Raw genomic sequence first — 20,185 nt, 5'->3', positions numbered from 1 at the left:
TGAATGGCAAGTACAAACACACACTCAGAGACACCCCCTAATTAAAAGATGTCCGTGTTTGGGGGCACCTGGGTGGCTCAGTCGAGCGTCCAAGTTCGGCTCAGGTCATTATCTCAGTTTGAGCCCTGCATTGGGGCTCTGTGCTGACAGCTCAGAGCCTGTAGCCTGCTTCCAATTCTGTGTCTCTGTCTCTCTCTGCTCCTCCCTTGCTCATGCTCTCTCTCTTTCTCTCAAAAATAAGTAAACATTTAAAATAATAATAATAATAATAATAATAGTAATAAAAGATATCCATGTTTCATTGAAGTATGAAAGTCACAAAATTGCATTTTTATTTCTACTCCTACAGAGGAAATAGTTGAGAGAAAGTCTGGGCTATTGGAGAGACAAAGTCTCAAGCAGTAAGCAAAGAGAATGAGGATGGGGCAAGTGGGGTAAGAAGAAATGCTGAGGTTTAGACCAGAGAAGAGAGCAGAGAGAAGCAGGCACAGAGAATTCACCAAGCCAGAAGCAAGGGAACAGTGTGAGGACCCCAGCATCCCTCCAATCTATGACTTAACTTCTGGTGAGGACAAGGCCTGGAGGGCTGGGCCCTGGTGAGAAGATCTCATCACTGCATTTCACTTATCAGCATAAAATGAAGGAGGTGACCACTGAGGAAGCCTCCTTCTGAGCAGTTTTATCTCCTGTCTGAGGAGCTGGGTCTGACCACTGCATATTTCTAGCAGTGAGTCATCTGAAGACTTACTCTAAGTCTCTGGCCATAATCACGCTTCCTCCCACCTATATCCCTGCTTGGAATGTCTTTATGTGACACCCTTTCATCTCCCTATTGAAATCTTGCCCTACCTATAAGACCTAACTCAAAACCCATCACACCACAAAGCCCTCAGCCATGTCCCTGTTCTCTAACATCGAATTAAATTTAGAAGGAAAGAAGGGAATGGACATGCTCACATCACCTACTTTATACAAAAGACTGTGTTGGATGGTGTCCATTCTGTTCCAATTATCTCTCACTGTATAACATACCATCCCAAAGCATAGTGACTTGAAACAGCTGCCATTTTATCATGCTCATGAATGCTGTGTGTCAGAGACTGGGAAAGGACACAGTGGGGACAGTTCGTCCCTGTTCATCTTGTTTGGAGCCCTGCCCAAAGTAACTTTCAGGGTTGGGAATGACTCAGTAACTAAGGCCTGGAATAGATGGAGGATCCACACTCAAGATGGCTTCTTCACTCACATAACTGTTGCCCAAGTGGGATGGTGAAAAACAACTAGGACTCAACCAGAAGGCCTACATGTGGCCACTCTAGTATGGTGGCCTCAGGGTAGTAGTCAGACTTCTTGTATGGGAACTCTGGCCATTTATGACCTGGCTTCGGAGGTCACATGGCATCACCTCTGCTATACTCTTCTGGCCCAAGTGAACATAATCCGTCCAAATTCAAGGGGAAGGTACATAAACCTGCACCTCTCAATGGAAGAAGTAACAAAGAATTTGCAGTTGTGGGTTTTTTTTCTCAATGTTTATTTATTTATTGAGAGAGAGAGAGAGAGAGAGCACAGGAGAACCTGATGAGGGGCTCAAACTCATGAACCATGAGATCATGACCTGAGCCAAAATCAGGAGTAGAAAGAATTTGCAGTTGTGTTTTAATTCCACCATAGACAGAGTGACACATTTAATTCTCACAGAAATGTTAAGAGAATATTAGTATTTATACTTCACATATTAAAAGAAAAGGTTCAAAGAAGTTAAGCAAGTTGATTATTATGTCACATGCCTAGAGAAAGGCATCCAAGTTTGTCTAATTTCAGTGCCATTGATAATTCCATTTAGACTTTCTGCCATCCTTGAGTCATCATCACATTGACATTTCCCTAATTCTAAACTGTTTGAGAGCACAGATTGTATCATTTGTTTCTTATTACATACACATGGCCTAAATACCTAAGTCAATAGTGAGACTTGTCATTAATATTAGCCAACTGATTTTCAACCCTTTCCCCTGCCAAAAGCATTGTTATCTTTCATCTTGCTTCTCTTCCTTATATTGCATAGGTAAATAAACTTGACTGACACAAAGGCTACTCCCTCTCCAGGGAAAGAGGGAAAGTATGGCAGAAAGTCAAGTACACAAAAACAGAAGTGTTTTTTTTTTTTTCTGGCAAAGAAAACAATGCAAAATGTACAATTCATTAATTCAACAAATATTTATAGAGCATTGCTATTTGATAGACACTGTTGCAGGCAATGGAGGTAAGAGACTGACTAAAGTCCCTGCCCTCATGGACTCACAACTGAGCCTCACTCAGGAGGCTGAATTGGATAAATAAATAGAAAAAATATGTCAGGCAATGATAAGTGCATAAAGAAAAATAATTCAGGGCAAAGGTGTAGAAAGTAACATGGTACTGTTTTAGCTAGGGTGTCAGAGAATACAAATTGAAAAGGTAACAAAGGAGGTTTGCCTGGGTGGCTCAGTCAGTTAAGCATATAATTCTTGATTTCAGCTCAGGTCATGATCTCACAGTTCATGAGATCAAGCCCTGTGACAGACTTGCACTGACAGGCTGACAGTTCAGGCTGCTTGGGATTCTCTCTCTCTCCCTCTCTCTCTGCCCCTCCCCCCCAGACGAGCACACACTCTCTCTCTCTCTCAAAATAAACAAATAAACTGAAAGAAAGAAAGAAAGAAAGAAAGAAAGAAAGAAAGAAAGAAAGAAAGAAAGAAAGAAAAAAGAAAGAAAGAAAGAGGTGACAAAGGAAATGATGTTTGAAATTCAACTAAGTTGGTTGAGTGTCTGACTCTTGATTTCAGCTCAGGTCATGATCTCATGGTTTGTGAGATCAAGCTTTCCACTGGACTCTGCGCTGACACTGCGGAGCCTGTTTGGGATTCTCTCTATCCCTCTTTCTCTGCCCCCCCCCCTTAACTTGTAAGAGTTATAAAGCAATGGAGAGTGACATTATTTGATTTATATGTTTTAAAGGTGACTTGTGATACCCTGAAAATAACTGATCATAGAAGGACATAGAATATTAAAAGACAGTTACATATTTTTTGACACTCCTCCCATTAAAGGGTGGGATCTATTTTTTCCTCCCCTTGCAACTGGGCTGGCTCTGTGATTATTTGAACTAATAGGATATAATGAAAGTGGCGCTTTGCCAGTTGTCAGAACCAAGGCATTCAGAAGCTGGCAGCTTCTACTTCCAGTGTCTTGGAACACTCATTCATGTAACCCAGCCACCATGATGTGGAAAACTCAGGTAGCCTCAAGTAAAAGCCATTTTGGAGAGGAAGTGAAGCCCCCAAATGATAGCCCTGGATAGGCTTATAGCCAAGAGCCAGCACCCACATTCCAGCTATATGAGTGAACCATCTTGAAAGCACATTCCCCAGCTTCAGTCAAGCTGTCCCAGGTGACAACACAAGGAGTAGAGACAAGCCATCAAGCTGAACAATTCTGAATTCCTGACCCACAAAACTGTGAACAAACATTTCAGTGTAGTTTGTTATGCACCAATTAAAGGAAGAGTAGAGCCAATGAGAGAGCTCCTGTAGTAATCTAGGTGAGAGATAAGGGGGCTGAGTCTAGGACGTTGTCAGTGGAGGGGATGAAAACTATTAAGAAGAGTCAGGAAGTGTTTTTACACAGAAGGAATTACCAACTATCTACGGTTGCCTAAAATCCTGTGCCCAGACTGAAAGTACTGTTATCTAAAATTAATGGTAATGGGTTAAATTATTAAGTGTTTCACCAAATGTCAGGCATTGTTCTAAAAGTATATTACATACTTTACCTGATTTAAGCCTCACGACAACCTATGAAGTGAGTACCACCCTCAGTCACATATGAGGAAACTGAGGAATAAAGGAGTTAGTTAACTTTCTTACATTTCTTATTGGAGGAAGAGCTGTTCCTGGTAACTTGTATGCAGGCGGGCTGGCTCCAGAAACTGTGTTCGTAATGAATCTTAGCCTCTGTGTTATACAACATACACTATAATCTGAGTTATTCCAGTAACTAGCTCTCTGACCTTTGAAAAGTTACTTGAACTTCCTGGGACTCAGTTTTGTGATCTGCAAACTGAAGAGGCTAAAGAAGATGATCTATAATCTCTGAAAAATGTAACATCCTGTGATTCTAAATGCCAGAATTCCTAGAATCGGGCCTGTTTGTTTCTGGAATTCAGAATGGATAACCTCAAGTGCAGTCACAAGAAATAAGAGACAGAAAGTTTATTACAGACTCTAGAGAAACTCAAGGACCAACCCCCTCAAGACAAGAACATGCACCCAGAGCCAGCTGCAGCTTGTCTCCCTCTCTTCTTTCCTTCTGGCTCTGTAGCCCAATGTGACATCAAGATCACCCACATTTCAGCCCCATAGTTCAGACAGTGCTGTTAAAAAAACTACAAGTTCTCTCTGGGGCTCAAAGACCAGACCAGCTATCATGGGTGGTACATGGGAAGAGACGGCAGAACTTCTGGGTGCTAACCATAGGGCACTGCTCTAATCACCTCAAGCATGTTACCAAAAATCAATGTATTTCATATTGAGAATACATACAGGGCTTAGTTGTGAGTTCCAAAAGTTTCCATTTATCTCAAATCATTTCAAATCCCCATGTTATCATGAAGACAACTAGTATCACAACTAGGAATGCATTTTCATCTCCTTAGAGGAAGGGAGCTATCTATATTTGATAAACCTGGAGGATCATTCTTTGCCAATATGATCATTTTTCCCTGAAAACAAAACCAGTTAACTTTTTGAGTCTGATGTTTTGTATATATTCTTCCCTTTGACATTTTTACTAATGTCATCATCCCATTTTACAGATGAGGACACTGATATTTAGAAGTAGGGAGGGGCAGGGCTCCTGGGTGGCTCAGTTGGTTGAGCGTCCGACTCGTGGTTTCTGCTTAGGTCATGATCTCATGGTTCCTGAGTTCAAGCCCCAAGTCAGGCTCTGCACTGGCAGCATGGAGCTTGCTTGGGATTCTCTCTCCTCTCTCTCTGTCCCTACCCACCCCTCTCAAAACAAATAAACATTTTTTTTTAAAGAAGTAGGGAGGGACAGAATTGAGATATGAGTTCAGAAAGTCAAACTCCAGAGTACAGGCTCCTAACACTATACCACACTGCTCTTCTGTTTCTTATAGTGAGAAGCTAGGCTGACCTCTCCTGGAGATGTTTCATGTTTCTATAACATAAGAATGAGGCTCTCAAGACCAAAGATAACAACCATAGGTTCCCAACAGCCTGAAAGTCAAATGTTCTTGCATCTTTGAGGAACTAAGAGTCATTTTAGAAATTATCCCATTCCATGTAGCATGAATATTTTGGGGGAATGGAAAGATCTTAAGCCCTCCCTGCCCACCCTCACCCCAACTCACAAATCAAGAGAAAGGATTGGTAATATTACTGGGCAGATTCAGGTTGCTGACAAAACCACATTGAATAGGGCCATTGTGCATTAAATATCCCACCAAAGAAATAATTTTTTTCTACTTCCAGCTTCCATGCCTTTGGGTAGTTAAGACTTGAACTGATTTGGTCACCTTGCTCTGGCCTCTGCCATTAACATGTTATATGGCCAGCCTAGTGAGCTGAGCCAGATCTCCCCAGAAACCTGGCCATCTTGCTGTCTGTGTCCCATTTCCATGTGGCTAAATGGCCAGGAAAGCAAGCCAGGATTTACCTTAGACCTATTTTATGCTTTGCCACTCTCCCCATGAGGTGGGTTTTACTGAATAGGCCAAGATCTACTTGGGAACTGGTTGTCTTGATGCTTTTCCTCCTCTTATGTCCTCTGAACTATGGCATTCTCATTCCTCTGAACAAGGTCCCAGCTGGCAATGGTAGAGACATGGTTCAGTGGGTGGAATCACTATCCATTTGAAGGTCACCCAATTATGCATGGCTTTCTTTCACTGTTTGCAGCTTCTGTTCTCCTGAATGAGTAATGGACCCTCACCTGAGCACATAGATTATCTTGCTTTCCTTTGTGATACTTTTTTCTCTTGCCCAAGGTCATGGGGTAAGCTGTGCCAAGATATCCCGAGGTCCAGATTCTTCTCTCTCCTCAAATATGATCATAAGTGCATGTAATGCTCCACATGTCTCTGTATCTATTGGTTTGTCAAAAGGGATTAGGATACAAAATTTTGGAGCTTGTAGAAGAGCTCTTCAGGATCTTTGGCTGGCCGTCTATGCCAACACAGCTTTCAGTAGAAAGTCTTACATCTGTAAAAGGGATATTCATCCAGACACTAGCAAAGTAAAACTTAGTTTCATATTTGTCATTTTTGCTCATTGGTGGAGCTTTCTGGGAAACTTCCTACAGTATAGGTGACCAAGGCAAAATTCCTGTATTTTTATATCCCATGACTATAATACATTTTAATACCATCAAAACCTCACCCCAAATTTATATCATACTAACTCAACTTTTACTAGAGAGTTTTGTGTTGATTTTACCAGTTTATTTAAAAAGTGGTGCCTTTATCTCCTATCTGTATTGTTTCTTATGTGTATCTGCCTCAGAAACTTTATAAAAGAAAGCTTATACCAACACAACACCAAGGCATTCTTCTTTCTCATTTTCTTTCTTTCATAATACCATCAAAACTTTGCCCAATTCTTAATTCTCCTATCCTTCCTAAAGACAGAAGCCAAGAACAGTATTCTCTCTCCACTGCTAGAGATGACCAGAGAATTGAGGATAACATCATCCTGTTACTCTCAAAGACCACCAAACAAATTCAGATGGGGAAAGTTATGCTTTAGGAAAGCCACTGTCATTTGTAAGTTTGCTCTCACAAGCATCATGTAAATTGGGTTTTTATAGCACTGTTTCCATAGAATAGATGAAAACCCACAAACTTGGGCATCCAAAGTCACCTGACACATTTCAACTGCATAAGCAGGAAGAGAAATACCATGGTGCATTCCACGAAGTTACACGGCCCCTCAGGCCAAACATAGAATCTTATAGTGAGGTGTGGGACCTTAGGTTGTATAATATAAATAAATCCTGAAAGAGAAAGGCTGTTCACAACACCTCTGGAACTGGTCACCAGCCTCTACTTTTCCCACAACTGAACATTTCTGGGGTTGGAAACATCTTTCATCCTAATCTGTCTCCTACCCTGTCCTCATTCTACTCTAGAAGACATCAAATAACAAATCTAAATCTTCTTACACTTTTTGTCTCTTGGAGCATTTTAAATTAATCATTGTGTCCTTGAACCATCACCCTGAACTACCACCAGGTTTTCTCTTCAGAAAAATGAAACTTCCCAGTTTGACTGAATGTTTTCTCATGGGACTTGGTCCCAGACCTCATACCATTTTGTTCACTTGCCTCTGGATGTGCTCCAGATTGTCAAAGCTCTTGTTTAGGTGGAGAGTTAGCTTCCATAAGGGAATAAAATTGCAGATATGCTGTGGCCACCACAGAGTGGAAAAGAATCTTCCCCTTTGCTTATATGAATTCTAACATCTCTTTAGTGCAGTTCATGATTGTGCTGGATTTTTAGCAGCTATATCACACCAGTGGCTCCCTATCTGCAGATAGCTAAGGACTTGGTTTGAAAGGGAAATGTTAAGAAAATGACTACGCTTCTGACTCCTTCCTTCCCTGAGCCTATACTCTTTCCTGGTCCTAAAAGCCAATTTCTCAGGCCTCATGAATGAAGGCATTACCCCTTCTTGAGAAACATACTGTAGCTGGCTAGAGTGAGAATCCAGTTAGTGAGGGGTAAGACGACTGAAGGAGTTGGAAGGGCACTCTAGAATCAAAGCAAGTGCAGCATTAATAGGAGCTTCTAGTAGCTTTTCACTGGTCCCCATCCAGCCACTCACACAGTTTAATAAAATTGCCCCAGACTGCAGAACTAACTACTCAGTTATACAGCTGATTTATCTGAGTAGTGTTCTTGTCCACTATTCTATACTCTCTAACCTGTTAGTTTAATATTTCTCAGACCACACTCCATGGACCATTACATTAGAAACATAAAAATATGCATTCTTTGATGCTACACCAGTCTTATTGAATCAGATTCCCTGATGGGATCCTGAAGTTACCTTTTTCACAAACTACCCAAGTGATTGTTAAGTACATGAATGTTTGGGGACCAGTATCTTAGGTAACTCCAGTTAAACCATTCTCCACCCGGAAAAATAAGAGGATAAAGAACAGACAGCCCTTCAGGAAACTAACAGATTCTCCTAGGTGTTTAAGTGGAAACTCCTTATCTCCTAGTCTTTAAGATTTACTGGAGGCAAAACAAAAACAAACCCCAAACTTATCCCAAATATCATCAAACAGTGGTTAAGCAATAGTGCCCACAATAATTTCCTCCCTCCCTCCCTCACTCCCTCCCTTTCTTTCTTTCTCTCTCTCTCTCTCTCTCTCTCTCTCTCTCTTTCTGTCTGTCTTTCTGTCTTTCTTTTTGGTGGGAAAAGTGTTGATAAAAGCTAGTTCCTCTCATGGGACTAAAGATAAGATCAAAAGATTTGAATAATTGCTAGTCACTGTTCTACCGGCAAACAATATTATTACCTGAACTATCAACATCCTCTATGATTTAGAGACTTGAAATGGAATAGGTTCAAGAGACAAGATGAGGCTCTAGAGGTAAACAGGAACAAACTGTAAATGACCCTGTAGTCCTTGATAAAGAGTTGAGACTTTATCTCCTTGGGGATAAAGATAAAGATAACAGAAACAGGTTAATTGTTCCCCACTCTCTTTTCTTTCTTCCTAAGTGAGAGACTGAAGCTGGACTACATTTCCCAGTACTCCTTTAGTTAGATGTGGTCATGTGGCTAATGTCTGGCCAATGGGCTGAGGGTGAAAGTTTTGTAGTCCACTGCCAGGCTTGGGACATAAAAACCTCCCTTTCTATCCTGAATGGTTCTTTTTATCCCCATCTACCAGCTAGAAGTTAAGGACTACAGACATCTAAAAGATGATAGAATCAAAGGAAGGAAGGAGCCTGGGTCCCTGGCTCACCACATTGGAAGCTGCTTATTTGAACATTCATATTACACTATTGCTTGAACAAGAACTAAATTTTATTCCATTAAGATACTGAAATTTGAGAATTTATTCATTACAACGACTAGTATTATATTAATACAGGAATTATAACAGTATTTAAGTTAACATAATGAGTTCTTTGTATAGAAAAGCCACCCTGATGCTACACCACTTGATGTGGTAAAAAATTAGATTCAAAGATAAACAAGCACATCATTTGCTTACAAAGAATCATCTCTGTTTAAAATTTAAAAAAGAACACAGGGTACCTGGGTGGCTCTGTCAGTTAAGCATCTAACTTCAGCTCAGGTCATGATCTCGCAGTCCATGAGTCTGAGCCCTGCATTGGGCTTCGTACTGACAACTCACAGCCTAGAGCCTGCTTCAGATTCTGTCTGTCTGTCTGTCTGTCTCTCTCTCTCTCTCTCTCCCCCTTCCCCTGCTCACGCTTTGTCTTTCTTTCTCTCCAAAATAAATAAACATTAAAAAATGTTTAATAAAAAAGAACAAAGATCAAGCATATTAATGATCATGCAGCTCAAAATTACTTCTATGGGTCATTTAACTTAGCAACCTGCCTATAGGCAGATGAATATCCATCAACCACCAAATCAAAGGGTGTTTACATATTTTTAAACAGCTCCAATAATTATACTACCTCCCATAGTAATTCAGAATTTTTCTTTGGCTCAAGATATTTTTCTTCATTTATATATACAGTTTTGCTACATTTGAAAAATAATCTCTGAACAATTGGTATGGAAGTCTGATAGTTTCTTCCAAAATACACTCTTCCCTTCTAAACTATCATACTTCTTGAAAGGCCCATGACCAACCAGTTAGAAACTGTTTTCCAGCCTTTCTTGCAGCTAGGTATGACTATTTGATTGCATTCTTTCTGATAGAATGGAATGAAAGTGTTGAATGTAACCAACTCCAGTCATAGAGAACATTTGTTCATGCGACTGACAATGTAGTGCTCTTTCCTGGCAATGAGGTTCCCTCAATAAATGTTAAATTACTTTCTTCTCCCCGTTATCTCTGTCATAAACTCAAAACAATGTGCTTTATGAGATACTATTTTCTGAGTGGGAGAAAATGGAAGTAGAGGAACAGGAAATTAACTTTTTCTGGCACATAGTACCATATTTTAAGGTTCCCATTTGGTGCTCAATTTCTAGGCCCACAGCGTCTCTTTAAGAAAAAGAGAAACATTTTAAAGTATGTCTAAAAGTTTTAGACATCTTCAAAGTTTTATAAAACTAACCAGCATAATTTTTGTAATTAGAAAAAATAAAGTACAAAAATTGGAAAATGCAAAATTCTTATAATTTCATCCATAGTGGTAACTGTATTATTCTAGTTTTTAAAAATGTGTGTATATGTATTAATATATGGTTAATATATTTAATTTTAATTAATATATACTAATATATACATTTAAATAAATATATTAATATATGCAATATCTTTTTTTACAAAAATAAAATCATAAGTGCATGGAGTTAGGTAATTTGCTCTTTTTCTTTTTTGTTTAGCCTTTATTTAATAACAGTTTTATTATGATGTAATTCACATAGTGTAACATCCCTTTTAAAGTGTACAATATAGTTTTTCTTAGCATATTTAGAGTTGCAACCATCTAATTGCAGAAAATTTCTACCACTCCAAAAAGAAACTTAATATTCATTAGCACTCCCAATTCCCTCCTCTGTCTAGGTCCTATAAACCACTATTGTCTGTCTCTATGTGTCTATTATGAACATTTCACATAAATGGAATAATATAGCATGTGGTCTTTTGTGCCTGTCTCCTTCCACTTAACATAATGTTTCCCAGGTTTGTCCATGTTGTACCATGTATCAGTATCAGTACTTTATTCCTTTTTTAGGCCAACCAATATTCCATTGTATGGATATACCACATTTTATTGTCCATTCATTGGTTGATGAACATTTAGGTTGGTAATTTGCTTTTTTGCTTATCAAATTTTCATTAATATGGAATTAAGAATCTGTTTAATGCCTGTGGAGTCTACCATTGAAGAGGAAGAACCATTGCACTGAATGAGATGCACCATGTTTCTTAATCCAGTTCCCTATTTATAAACTATCTTGCAATAAATATCCCTATAGACAGATCTTAGCAATTCTGTCTCACTTGAAGTTAGAGTTGGGCAACTAGAGTGAGATTGACCTTTTCCTTAATGCCCTTGTATTCTGGAGAGTAAGGTAATTGCAAACATGGGACAAAATAGGCAATGGAGTAAGAGAGCCATGCCACTTTCTTATCTTCAGTCAGGGAAAGCAGATTTAGGAATATGCCCCTGAAAATGTCTGTAATTCTACAAATAAAATGATTTGCCTGACCAAGGGCAGACATAGGTCATAGACTGCCAAGGTGTGGTTCTAGCCTCTTTCAGATCTGAAGCAGCCTGAGGCAGTACTCTCTTGGCCCCAAAAGGCTGAATATAAATCGTGCTTGTTGGCAATTTCTGCTGACGTGCTGCCTGACACATGGCTAAAAGCCTTTCTCAGAGCTGAGAATAAATTCCAAGACAGCAATGACAGCTATAACAATGATGCCACATGTTAAAGAGTTTAAAAGCCCTCATCAGGAGTAGTCATCCAACACAACATCCTTTACATAGATGGATCCTGCACACAGGAAGACAATGGGGAGGGGGTGTGGTATGCTAAAGAAGGGGAGAAAAAGATTGTTCTGCAAAAGGCTGTAAGAGTGAGGTTTATAAGCAATATTTAGATGAAGTTGCCCCTGTTCCACCCTTACCTCCCCAAGCCCAAAGGGATCAAATTCTTCCAAGGCATTTCAGTCATGAGCAGATGTCTACTGTGCAACAAGAAAATGAGACAAAGGGGAATACAGCATCGCTTGAAAGAGCATAATAAACACAAATTATGCTGCCTCCAATGGACCGTACGGCTTTCATTTGCAATCTGGCTTATTCCACGTGATTTGTTTCAAAAGGATTCAGGTTTGTTCTGGGATGGGATGGTGAGAGGTGGTTAGGCTGACATTGTGTCTTGGGGATCAGCTTCTTTAGGGTGTCCACACAGGGCATGTGCTACAAGAGCATTTCTAGGGGGTCAATGGTTTTGCTTAAAAAGCAAAATCATGAACAGGAAAGGTCTGCCAGCCTCTTTGAAGAGATAGAATTTATCCCTTTTTAGCAAGAATTTGCCACAGACTAATTTTTAACTAATAAAACTGTGTGTGTGTGTGTGTGTGTGTGTGTGTGTGTGTGTGTGTGTTTTCAGAGAACTGTTTTGCAAAAGGAACATGCCTTGAGATTTACAAGAAGAATTGGCAACATGAAGCAGACTGAGGGACCTTCTTGAGTCAAAGGAAAAAAAAAATCCCCGGTGGTTTCTGGCTCACAGATACTCTACAAAATGTCCTGGGATGGGGACCATCTGGACAAAGATATTCCCACCCCACCAAACAAAATGCAAGTTAGAAAACAGGAAAAACACACCCCCACACACAAAGCGAGCCAAGGAGCCAAACGATTGAAGGGCCGCAACTTTGCACAATGCAGGAGGAAATGGAGCTCCCCAGGCAGCTCGGGATGTACATCTGCTGGCAAACCTGAGGGATGCCCCCCAGAACACCCTAAGAGAAGGAAAGATCATAGGTCCTGCTGAATGTTGGGCTAGAGAAGACTGCCTGGCAAAAAGAGAAACAGGAAGATAGGAAATGGAGAAAATTTCATTTTTATAACTATTTTCCATTCTGTCTCCAAGCACTCAAAAGCTGTTCAAAATAAAGACTACTTCCTGGATGGCTTAGGACGGTCATTCCTTGGGATTCCTTAGTATATTTAAATGGTTATGAGGTCTAAACGGGTGCAAAATTTTTCCTGTTAAATCAGATGGACAGTCAAGTTATCAAACATATAAGTAAACATGCAAGGTAGTCACACAGACAAGGAACTTTCACTGGCATGATATCCTACATGCAAACCTAATCAAACATTTTTAGTTTACTAATGTTTACTATTACCCTTTTAAAATTCTTCTACTTGACTAGATTCTCCAAATTTACAGGTTTGAAAAAATTTTTATCATAGTCATTAGAGGTCAACAGGAATAACATACATCTTTGTACTGTAGTATCACTGTTGCTTTCATGGTATTTGTTTTCCAAGTATAGTAAGATGTCAGGCTATCCATTCTTTCCATAGGAAAATGACCAGTGATTTTATTTGGAATGGAGTCTAAACACATAAAACATTGTTTTCCCATCAGAGTGGTGAGGGCATGTTTTCCTTTGTATCTCATAGCTGAACACCTCAGGCTTACCCACTCCCTGTAAATCATTTCAACATCTATTTCTTTGCATTGGATCTTTGAACTATGTAATCAGAGTCTTTTCTGCCAATCAGCAGCCCATCCTTCTCCATTTAAGAAAGCTGTTGGTTATAGACTTCTGCTTTCCGGAACAGCTGTCCACAACTTGTGGTACACCATTCTGTGCTGGTCCAAAAAGACTTGGCAAGTGATCCAAAGTGCCCTCTCAACATAGAGGTGAAGTAAAGGCAAGTTGACTGCTGCCTATCAAACAAAATAACCTCACAAAGACACACAGGGAATCACTAATCCAGACCACAGGATAGTCTCCAGCTATTATCAGAGTTTTAAAAAAGAAAATCAATTCATGTGGCCAGGCCAGAAACATTGTGGTCCTCGTTGCTAAGCATCCACTTTCTAGTCAGGAATTTTGCTTCACCATCCAGCTTCCATTGCTTTGCGATTTTTTTTCTAAAATGCTTTTCTGTGTGTTTGTGTATATCTCTCTATCTTCACCTCTAAAATATGAGATAAAAAGATCTGGTCACTTTAAGATTAGACTATTTAGAAAAAAGAAAATAAAGTGAAGAAAGATAGTCCTCTTGTAGCCTTCCTTCCTTCCTTCCTTCCTTCCTTCCTTCCTTCCTTCCTTCCTTCCTCTTCTTTTTTTGGTAATGCAATGCTTTTCCCCTAGAATATAAAAATTAACCCCATTATATAAAAACATAAAAGTGGAGCTGCTCTGGTCAGATGGGATCAAGGACCCCGATCCTTGCTTCATCTCCCCCTTCCAGTACTACTCTCCTCTGTCAGAGACAGAAACCTACCTGCTGTGTCCTCGGGATCTACAAGAGGTCTGGAAAACATTGGTTTAGTAGAAAGACCATTCATTGGGTGAGTGTCAAGAGTCCCAGGTTTTCATTTAGAAATGGAACTCAGGCCATGTCATCCCACATCAGGAACCAGAAGGACCAAGATTATCTAGGAGGTCAGAGACAGTCTCAACAGTCAACATGGTGGAAGGGAGTTGGCATAGCCCCACATTTCAACAAAAGTAGCTCCTCTTACAACTGGTTCCTATATTGGGGTTCCACTGGGGTTCTAGAATTTGTAAAACTACTTGAACAGGTGATCTCTAAGGTCTTTTCTTTTAATCATGAAATTGTACACTAAGTTGCTAACTTAATTGTAGTCTATCTAAATTTCCTTGGAGAAAATACTTTCAGAAAGGCCATAGAATATAGCCAATTTATCCATCTGCCAGCTGCTGAGCAAATGTTAGTATTTTTCAGTTCTCCCTCCCTTTTATGCTTAAATTCTCATAGTAAAGATACCTGGCTACATTTCTTTTATTTTTAAATTTAAATTTATTTATTCAAATTCAAGTTAGTTAATATATAGTCTAGAATTTGTTTCAGGAGTAGAACCCAACGACTCATCACTTACATATAACACCCAGTGTTCATCCCAACAAGTGCTCTTTTTAATGGCCATCACCTATTTAGCCAATCCCCCCATTCAACACCCTGACAGCAAGCCTCAGTTTGTTCTCTGGGTTTAAGAGTCTCTTGTGGTTTGTCTCCTCTGTTTTTATGTTATTTTTCCTTCCCTTCCCCTATGTTCATCAGTTGTGTTTCTTAAATTACACATGAGTGAAATCATATGATATTTGTCTTTCTCTGCCTGACTTATTTCGTTTAGCATGATACACTTTAGTTCCATCCACATTGTTGCAAATGGCAAGATTTCAGTTTTTTGATCACCGAGCTGTATTCCATTTTATATATATGCCACATCTTCTTTATCCATTCATCAGTTGATAGATATTTGGGTTCTTTCCATAATTTGGCTATTGTTGATAGTGCTGCTATAAACATTGGGGTGCATGTGCCCCTTTGAATCAGCATTTTTGTATCCTTTGAATAAATACCTAGTAGTGCAATTGCTGTGTTGTAATTGTATTTTTATTTTTTTGTGGAACCTCCTACTGTTATCCAGAGTGGCTGTACCAGTTTGCATTCCCACCAACAGGACAAGAAATTTCCCCCTTCTCCACATCCTCACCAACATCTGTTGTTTCCCAGGTTGTTAAACTTTAGCCATTCTGACAGGTGTAAGGTGGTATCTCCTTGTTGTTTTTTTATTTTCCTGATGATGAATGATATTGATCATCTTTTCATGTATCTGTTAGCCATCTGGATGTCTTCTTTAGAAAAGTATCTATTTATGTCTTTTGCCCATTTCTTAACTGGATTATTGTTTTTTAGGTGTTGAGTTTGAGAAGTTCTTTATAGATTTTGGATACTAACCCTTTATCTGATAGGTCATTTGCAAGTATCTTTTTCCATTCCATCGGTCGGCCTTTAGTTTTATCAATTGTTTCCTTTGCTGTGCAGAAGCTTTTTATCTTGATGAGGTCCCAATAGTTCATTTTTTGCTTTTTGTTCCTTGCCTCCTGAGACATGTCCAATAAGAAGTTGCTATGGCTGAGGTTGTTACCTGTTTTCTCCTAGGATTTTGATGGTTTCCTGTCTCACATTTAGGTCTTTCATCCATTTTGAATTTATTTTTGTGTATGGTATAAGAAAGTGGTCCAGTTTCACTCTTCTGCATATCGCTGTCCAGTATCCCCAGCACCATTTGTGGAAGAAACTGTCTTTTTTCCTTCAGAAAAGAAAGATAATCATGACAGTTCAGGAAGCAGGGTATTACTTCATTCAGTTCTTTAAAATGGCTTATTATAGCCATGTACATAAAATGTAATCACTTTAAACCAAGTTAACTTTATGAGTTTGACCCAATTCAAATCTTTTAGCCACCATGCTGTTCCCAAGCGCACACATTTTAGAAACACATTCTACATGGTTACTCAAATTATACCAAGCATCAGTTAGTTGTGTAAAAATTACATATTGAAGAAATGATAAAACTTTTATAAATAACTTTTTTCGAAAAAAAAGAAACAATTAATCCTCAAATAAACCAAATTTACCTCTATTCTTAACTTTGCCTATTACCTTCCAGTTCCTATGTATTCTTTACAAATCTATCACCATGGTGTCCATGCCAATTTGCAATACGGTTTTCAATTATTTTGTAAAGAGTGGTAAGTTTCTATATTTTCTTCCTAGTTATGATTGGTGAAGACTGCATAATATTCCATTGTGTTGATGCATTATAGTTTGTTAACCATTCCCTATTTGTATTTCAGTCATAGATCAAACAGCAAGAGAAGCTCAGAATCATAACACTAAAGGTTGTAGCTCTGCTTGTGAAGGCCTATTTCTGAACTACCAAAATCCTCTGCTGTGTCACATTACCCCTGGGTCAACGGTTAGCAGATTACAGTGCCTCACTTGATGTTCTCAAGGCTGGAAAACATATATGGCAATGGGGTGCAAAATGCATACCATAGAGGACTTTTCAGTCCTTGGTCTCTAAATACAGAGAAAATTGGAAATGTGAACCTACACAGTTTCATTAGGTTTTGATGAAGTTTTTATCAGGTGGTAGTCATTCTTGGTTATCTTTGATTCTGCTTTCCAGAAATTTCTATAGAAGCAACTCAATTCAGAAGTAATATTTTTCTTTCAGAAAGAATTTAAACTTCAAATAAACTCACAACTTTGGAGCTGGAAGTTTTTAAGGATGGACCCATGGTAACTAGGAAATATTTCCTCATCTAAACATACTTCTGCTTGGTGTTCTACAAGCATTTGGCTATTGTGAACAAAGCTTTTGTCATCTGCTAAAACATCAGGTGTGACTTTGAATTTTCAGAATAGGTAGGCCTTGACTTCTGAATTTGGTTTTCACATGCAGTGTGCGATTATTTTGATTATGTTCCGCATATGTTCAGAAGGTTTGTGAACAGAAGCCTAAAAATGTCACTTTTGAGAAATGTTCCTTTTTGTTCTCCTCTTACTGTGAGTCCTTGTCATTCTTGTTCCAAAACATGCTAAAAAATTCCAACTTTCCAATGCTGTTTGCACCTTTGTACTGCTCATAGCAGGTACATGGGGCTGTATAAATACTAACGAGGAAATCAGTCTCTGCAAAGTGCTAAATAATCACATTGTTGGAGCTATAACAGCAATACAAAGCACTTCCATTTTCACAAGTACATTTTGAATGTAATAAAATAAAGAGTGTTAGTTAAACAGAGACATGTGCACCGGGAGAGGTTGTAGAACTATTCAAAGGTAACATTGATAGAGGTTAATATACGAAAGAGGCTATTGGGAACAGGTTATTATTATTTTAAGTGGAAATATACTTAAAGCATCAAAAGGAATAGGACTGCAATCTTATTATGACAGGTCCTCAAGTTTGTGATTTTTTTAAAATACAAATTTGCGTGTGTATATCATTCAATAAAAGTTGAAATGCTTCCAGCATTTTTCCACCTTCTTCCTTGTTTTTTTTTTGTTTCATTTTGTTTTGTTTTCTTCTCTAAAACCTTCCAAGTTCAGTATGTCAAATTGGTAGAGTCCAACTGAGACAGAATACTAGCTTCAAATGAACTTTGATTTATAGCAACCGCAATCATGCAGAGAATAATGACCACTTTCCTCAGCAACCACCAGAGTTCATGTGTCGTTAGGAAAATGGAATCCTAGCCTTTGTCCTCACTTAGAAAACCTATTATTGGAACTTTGAAGATGGGAACTCCATTGCAATCATCAACACCAACCACTTGCAAGCATTTTCTGCCAAAAATAAGTACACTTTAAGCCTTCCTCCACACCCCTTCTTTTAATAGTTCCAAAACTACACTTGGACAATCACTAATTTTTTTTTTTGAGAATGTTATTGACTCATCCAATCACAGCAAAGATATACACATGGTCAAAGTAGTACTTACCTTTCCAGAATTGTCCTAAATGCATTTAAAATTCCCTTTTTACTTTCCCCTGACTCCCAACCTCATGTTTTATACAAAACAATTTAAGGATATACTGAATTCCTTTAGTACCTAGCATGATTGAGACTTAATATTCCACCAAACATGTTTTTTTAAAAAACCTTACTCGCTAAAGTCATTGAAAGTAATCGAAAGGCATTTTGACAGGTGTGAGGTGGTATCTCATAATGATTTTGATTTGTATTTCCCTGGTTATGAGTGATATTGAGCATCTTTCCATGTGTCTGTTAGCCATCTGGATGTCTTCTTTGGAAAAGTGTCTATTCATGTTTGTTGCTCATTTCTTAACTGGGTTATTTATTATTTAAGTATTGAGTTTGGTAAGTTCTTTATAGATTTTGGATGCTAACACTTTATCAGATACATCATTTGCAAATATCTTCTCCCATTCCATAGGCTGCCTTTTAGTTTTGATTGTTTTCTTCGCTGTGCAGAAGCTTTTTATCTTGATGATAACCATTCATGCTAGCTTTTTTTTCCCTTGCCTTTAGCGACGTGTCTAGCAAGAAGTTGCTCTGGCCGAGGTAAAACATAGGTTGCTGCTTATGTTCTCCTCTAGGATTTTGATGGTTTCTTGTCTCACACTTAGGTATTTCATCCATTTTTAACTTATTTTTGTATATGGTGTAAGAAAGTGGTCCAGTTTCATTCTTCCACATGTCACTGTCCAGTTTTCCCAAAGCCATTTGTTGAAGAGACTGTCTTTTTTCCATTGGATATTCTTTCTGCTTTGTCAAAGATGACTTGACCATATAGTTGTGGGTCCATTTCTGGATTTTCTATTCTCTTCCATTGATCTATGTGTTTGTTTTTGTGCCAGTGCCATACTATTTTGATGACTACAGCCTTGTGATATGGCTTGAAATCAGGAATCATGATGCCTCCAGTTTTGCTTTTCTTTTTCAGGATTGCTTTGGCTATTCGGGGTTTATTGTGGTTCTATACAAATTTTAGGACTGTTTGTTCTAGTTCTGTCAGAATGGCTAAAATTAACAACACAAGAAACAACAGGTATTGGTGAGGATGTGGAGAAAGAGGAGCCCTCTTGCACTGTTGGTGAGAATGCAAACTGGTGCAGCCACTCTAGAGAACAGTATGGAAGTTCCTCAAGAAACTAAAATAGAACTACCCTATAATCCAACAATTGTACTATTAGATGTTTACCCAATGGGCACAAATATACATATTTGAAGGAGTACATGCACCCCAATGTTTATAGTAGCATTATCAACAACTGCCAAACTATGAAGAGAGCCCAAATGTCTATCAGTTGATAAATGGATAAAGAAGATGTGGTGTATACATACAATAGAATATTAATAAGCTATCAAAAAAAGAAATCTTGCCATTTTCAATGATGGGATTGGAACTAGAATGTATTATACTAAGCAAAATAAGTCAATCAGAGAAAGACAAATACCGTATGATTTCACTCATATGTGGAATTTAGAAACAAAACAGATGAACATATAGGAAGGGAGGAGAAGATAAGAGAGGGAAATTAACCACAAGAGACTCTTAATGCTAGAGAACAAACTATAGATTGACCGAAGGAGGTAGATGGGAGATGGGCTAGAAGAATGGTACTAAGGAGGGCACTAGTTGTGATGAGCACTGGGTATTCTATGTAAGTGATGAATCACTTAATTCTACTCTGGAAACCAATATTGCAGGGTATGTTAACTAACTAAAACCTAAATTTTAAAAAAGCAGGAAATATCTCTATTATTGCCTCTACTCCTTCTTTACAGCTTTCATAACCCCTTAGTCTATGACTACATCATTATCCGAATTCTCAAAAACCTGCCTGAGATACTACAAAAAAATTACCTCCTCAAGAAATAATTATAGCTCTGGGCCTCCAGGAGCTTACAAACCTATCTTA

The 20,185-nt window shown here is 38.6% G+C and overlaps 1 long non-coding RNA gene across 2 annotated transcripts in view; it reads right to left on the bottom strand.

The window, feature by feature from the left end:
• Positions 1-20,185, bottom strand: part of LOC131503724 (uncharacterized) — an 88,056-nt gene that overhangs the window by 41,458 nt on the left and 26,413 nt on the right. The window lies entirely within an intron of this gene.

This window comes from Neofelis nebulosa, chromosome 2 (assembly GCF_028018385.1).
Source record: "Neofelis nebulosa isolate mNeoNeb1 chromosome 2, mNeoNeb1.pri, whole genome shotgun sequence".
NCBI classification, from domain to species: Eukaryota; Metazoa; Chordata; class Mammalia; order Carnivora; family Felidae; genus Neofelis; species Neofelis nebulosa.
The sequence above is the reverse complement of the archived record's forward strand: the minus strand, read 5'-3'. Positions and strand labels throughout refer to the sequence as shown.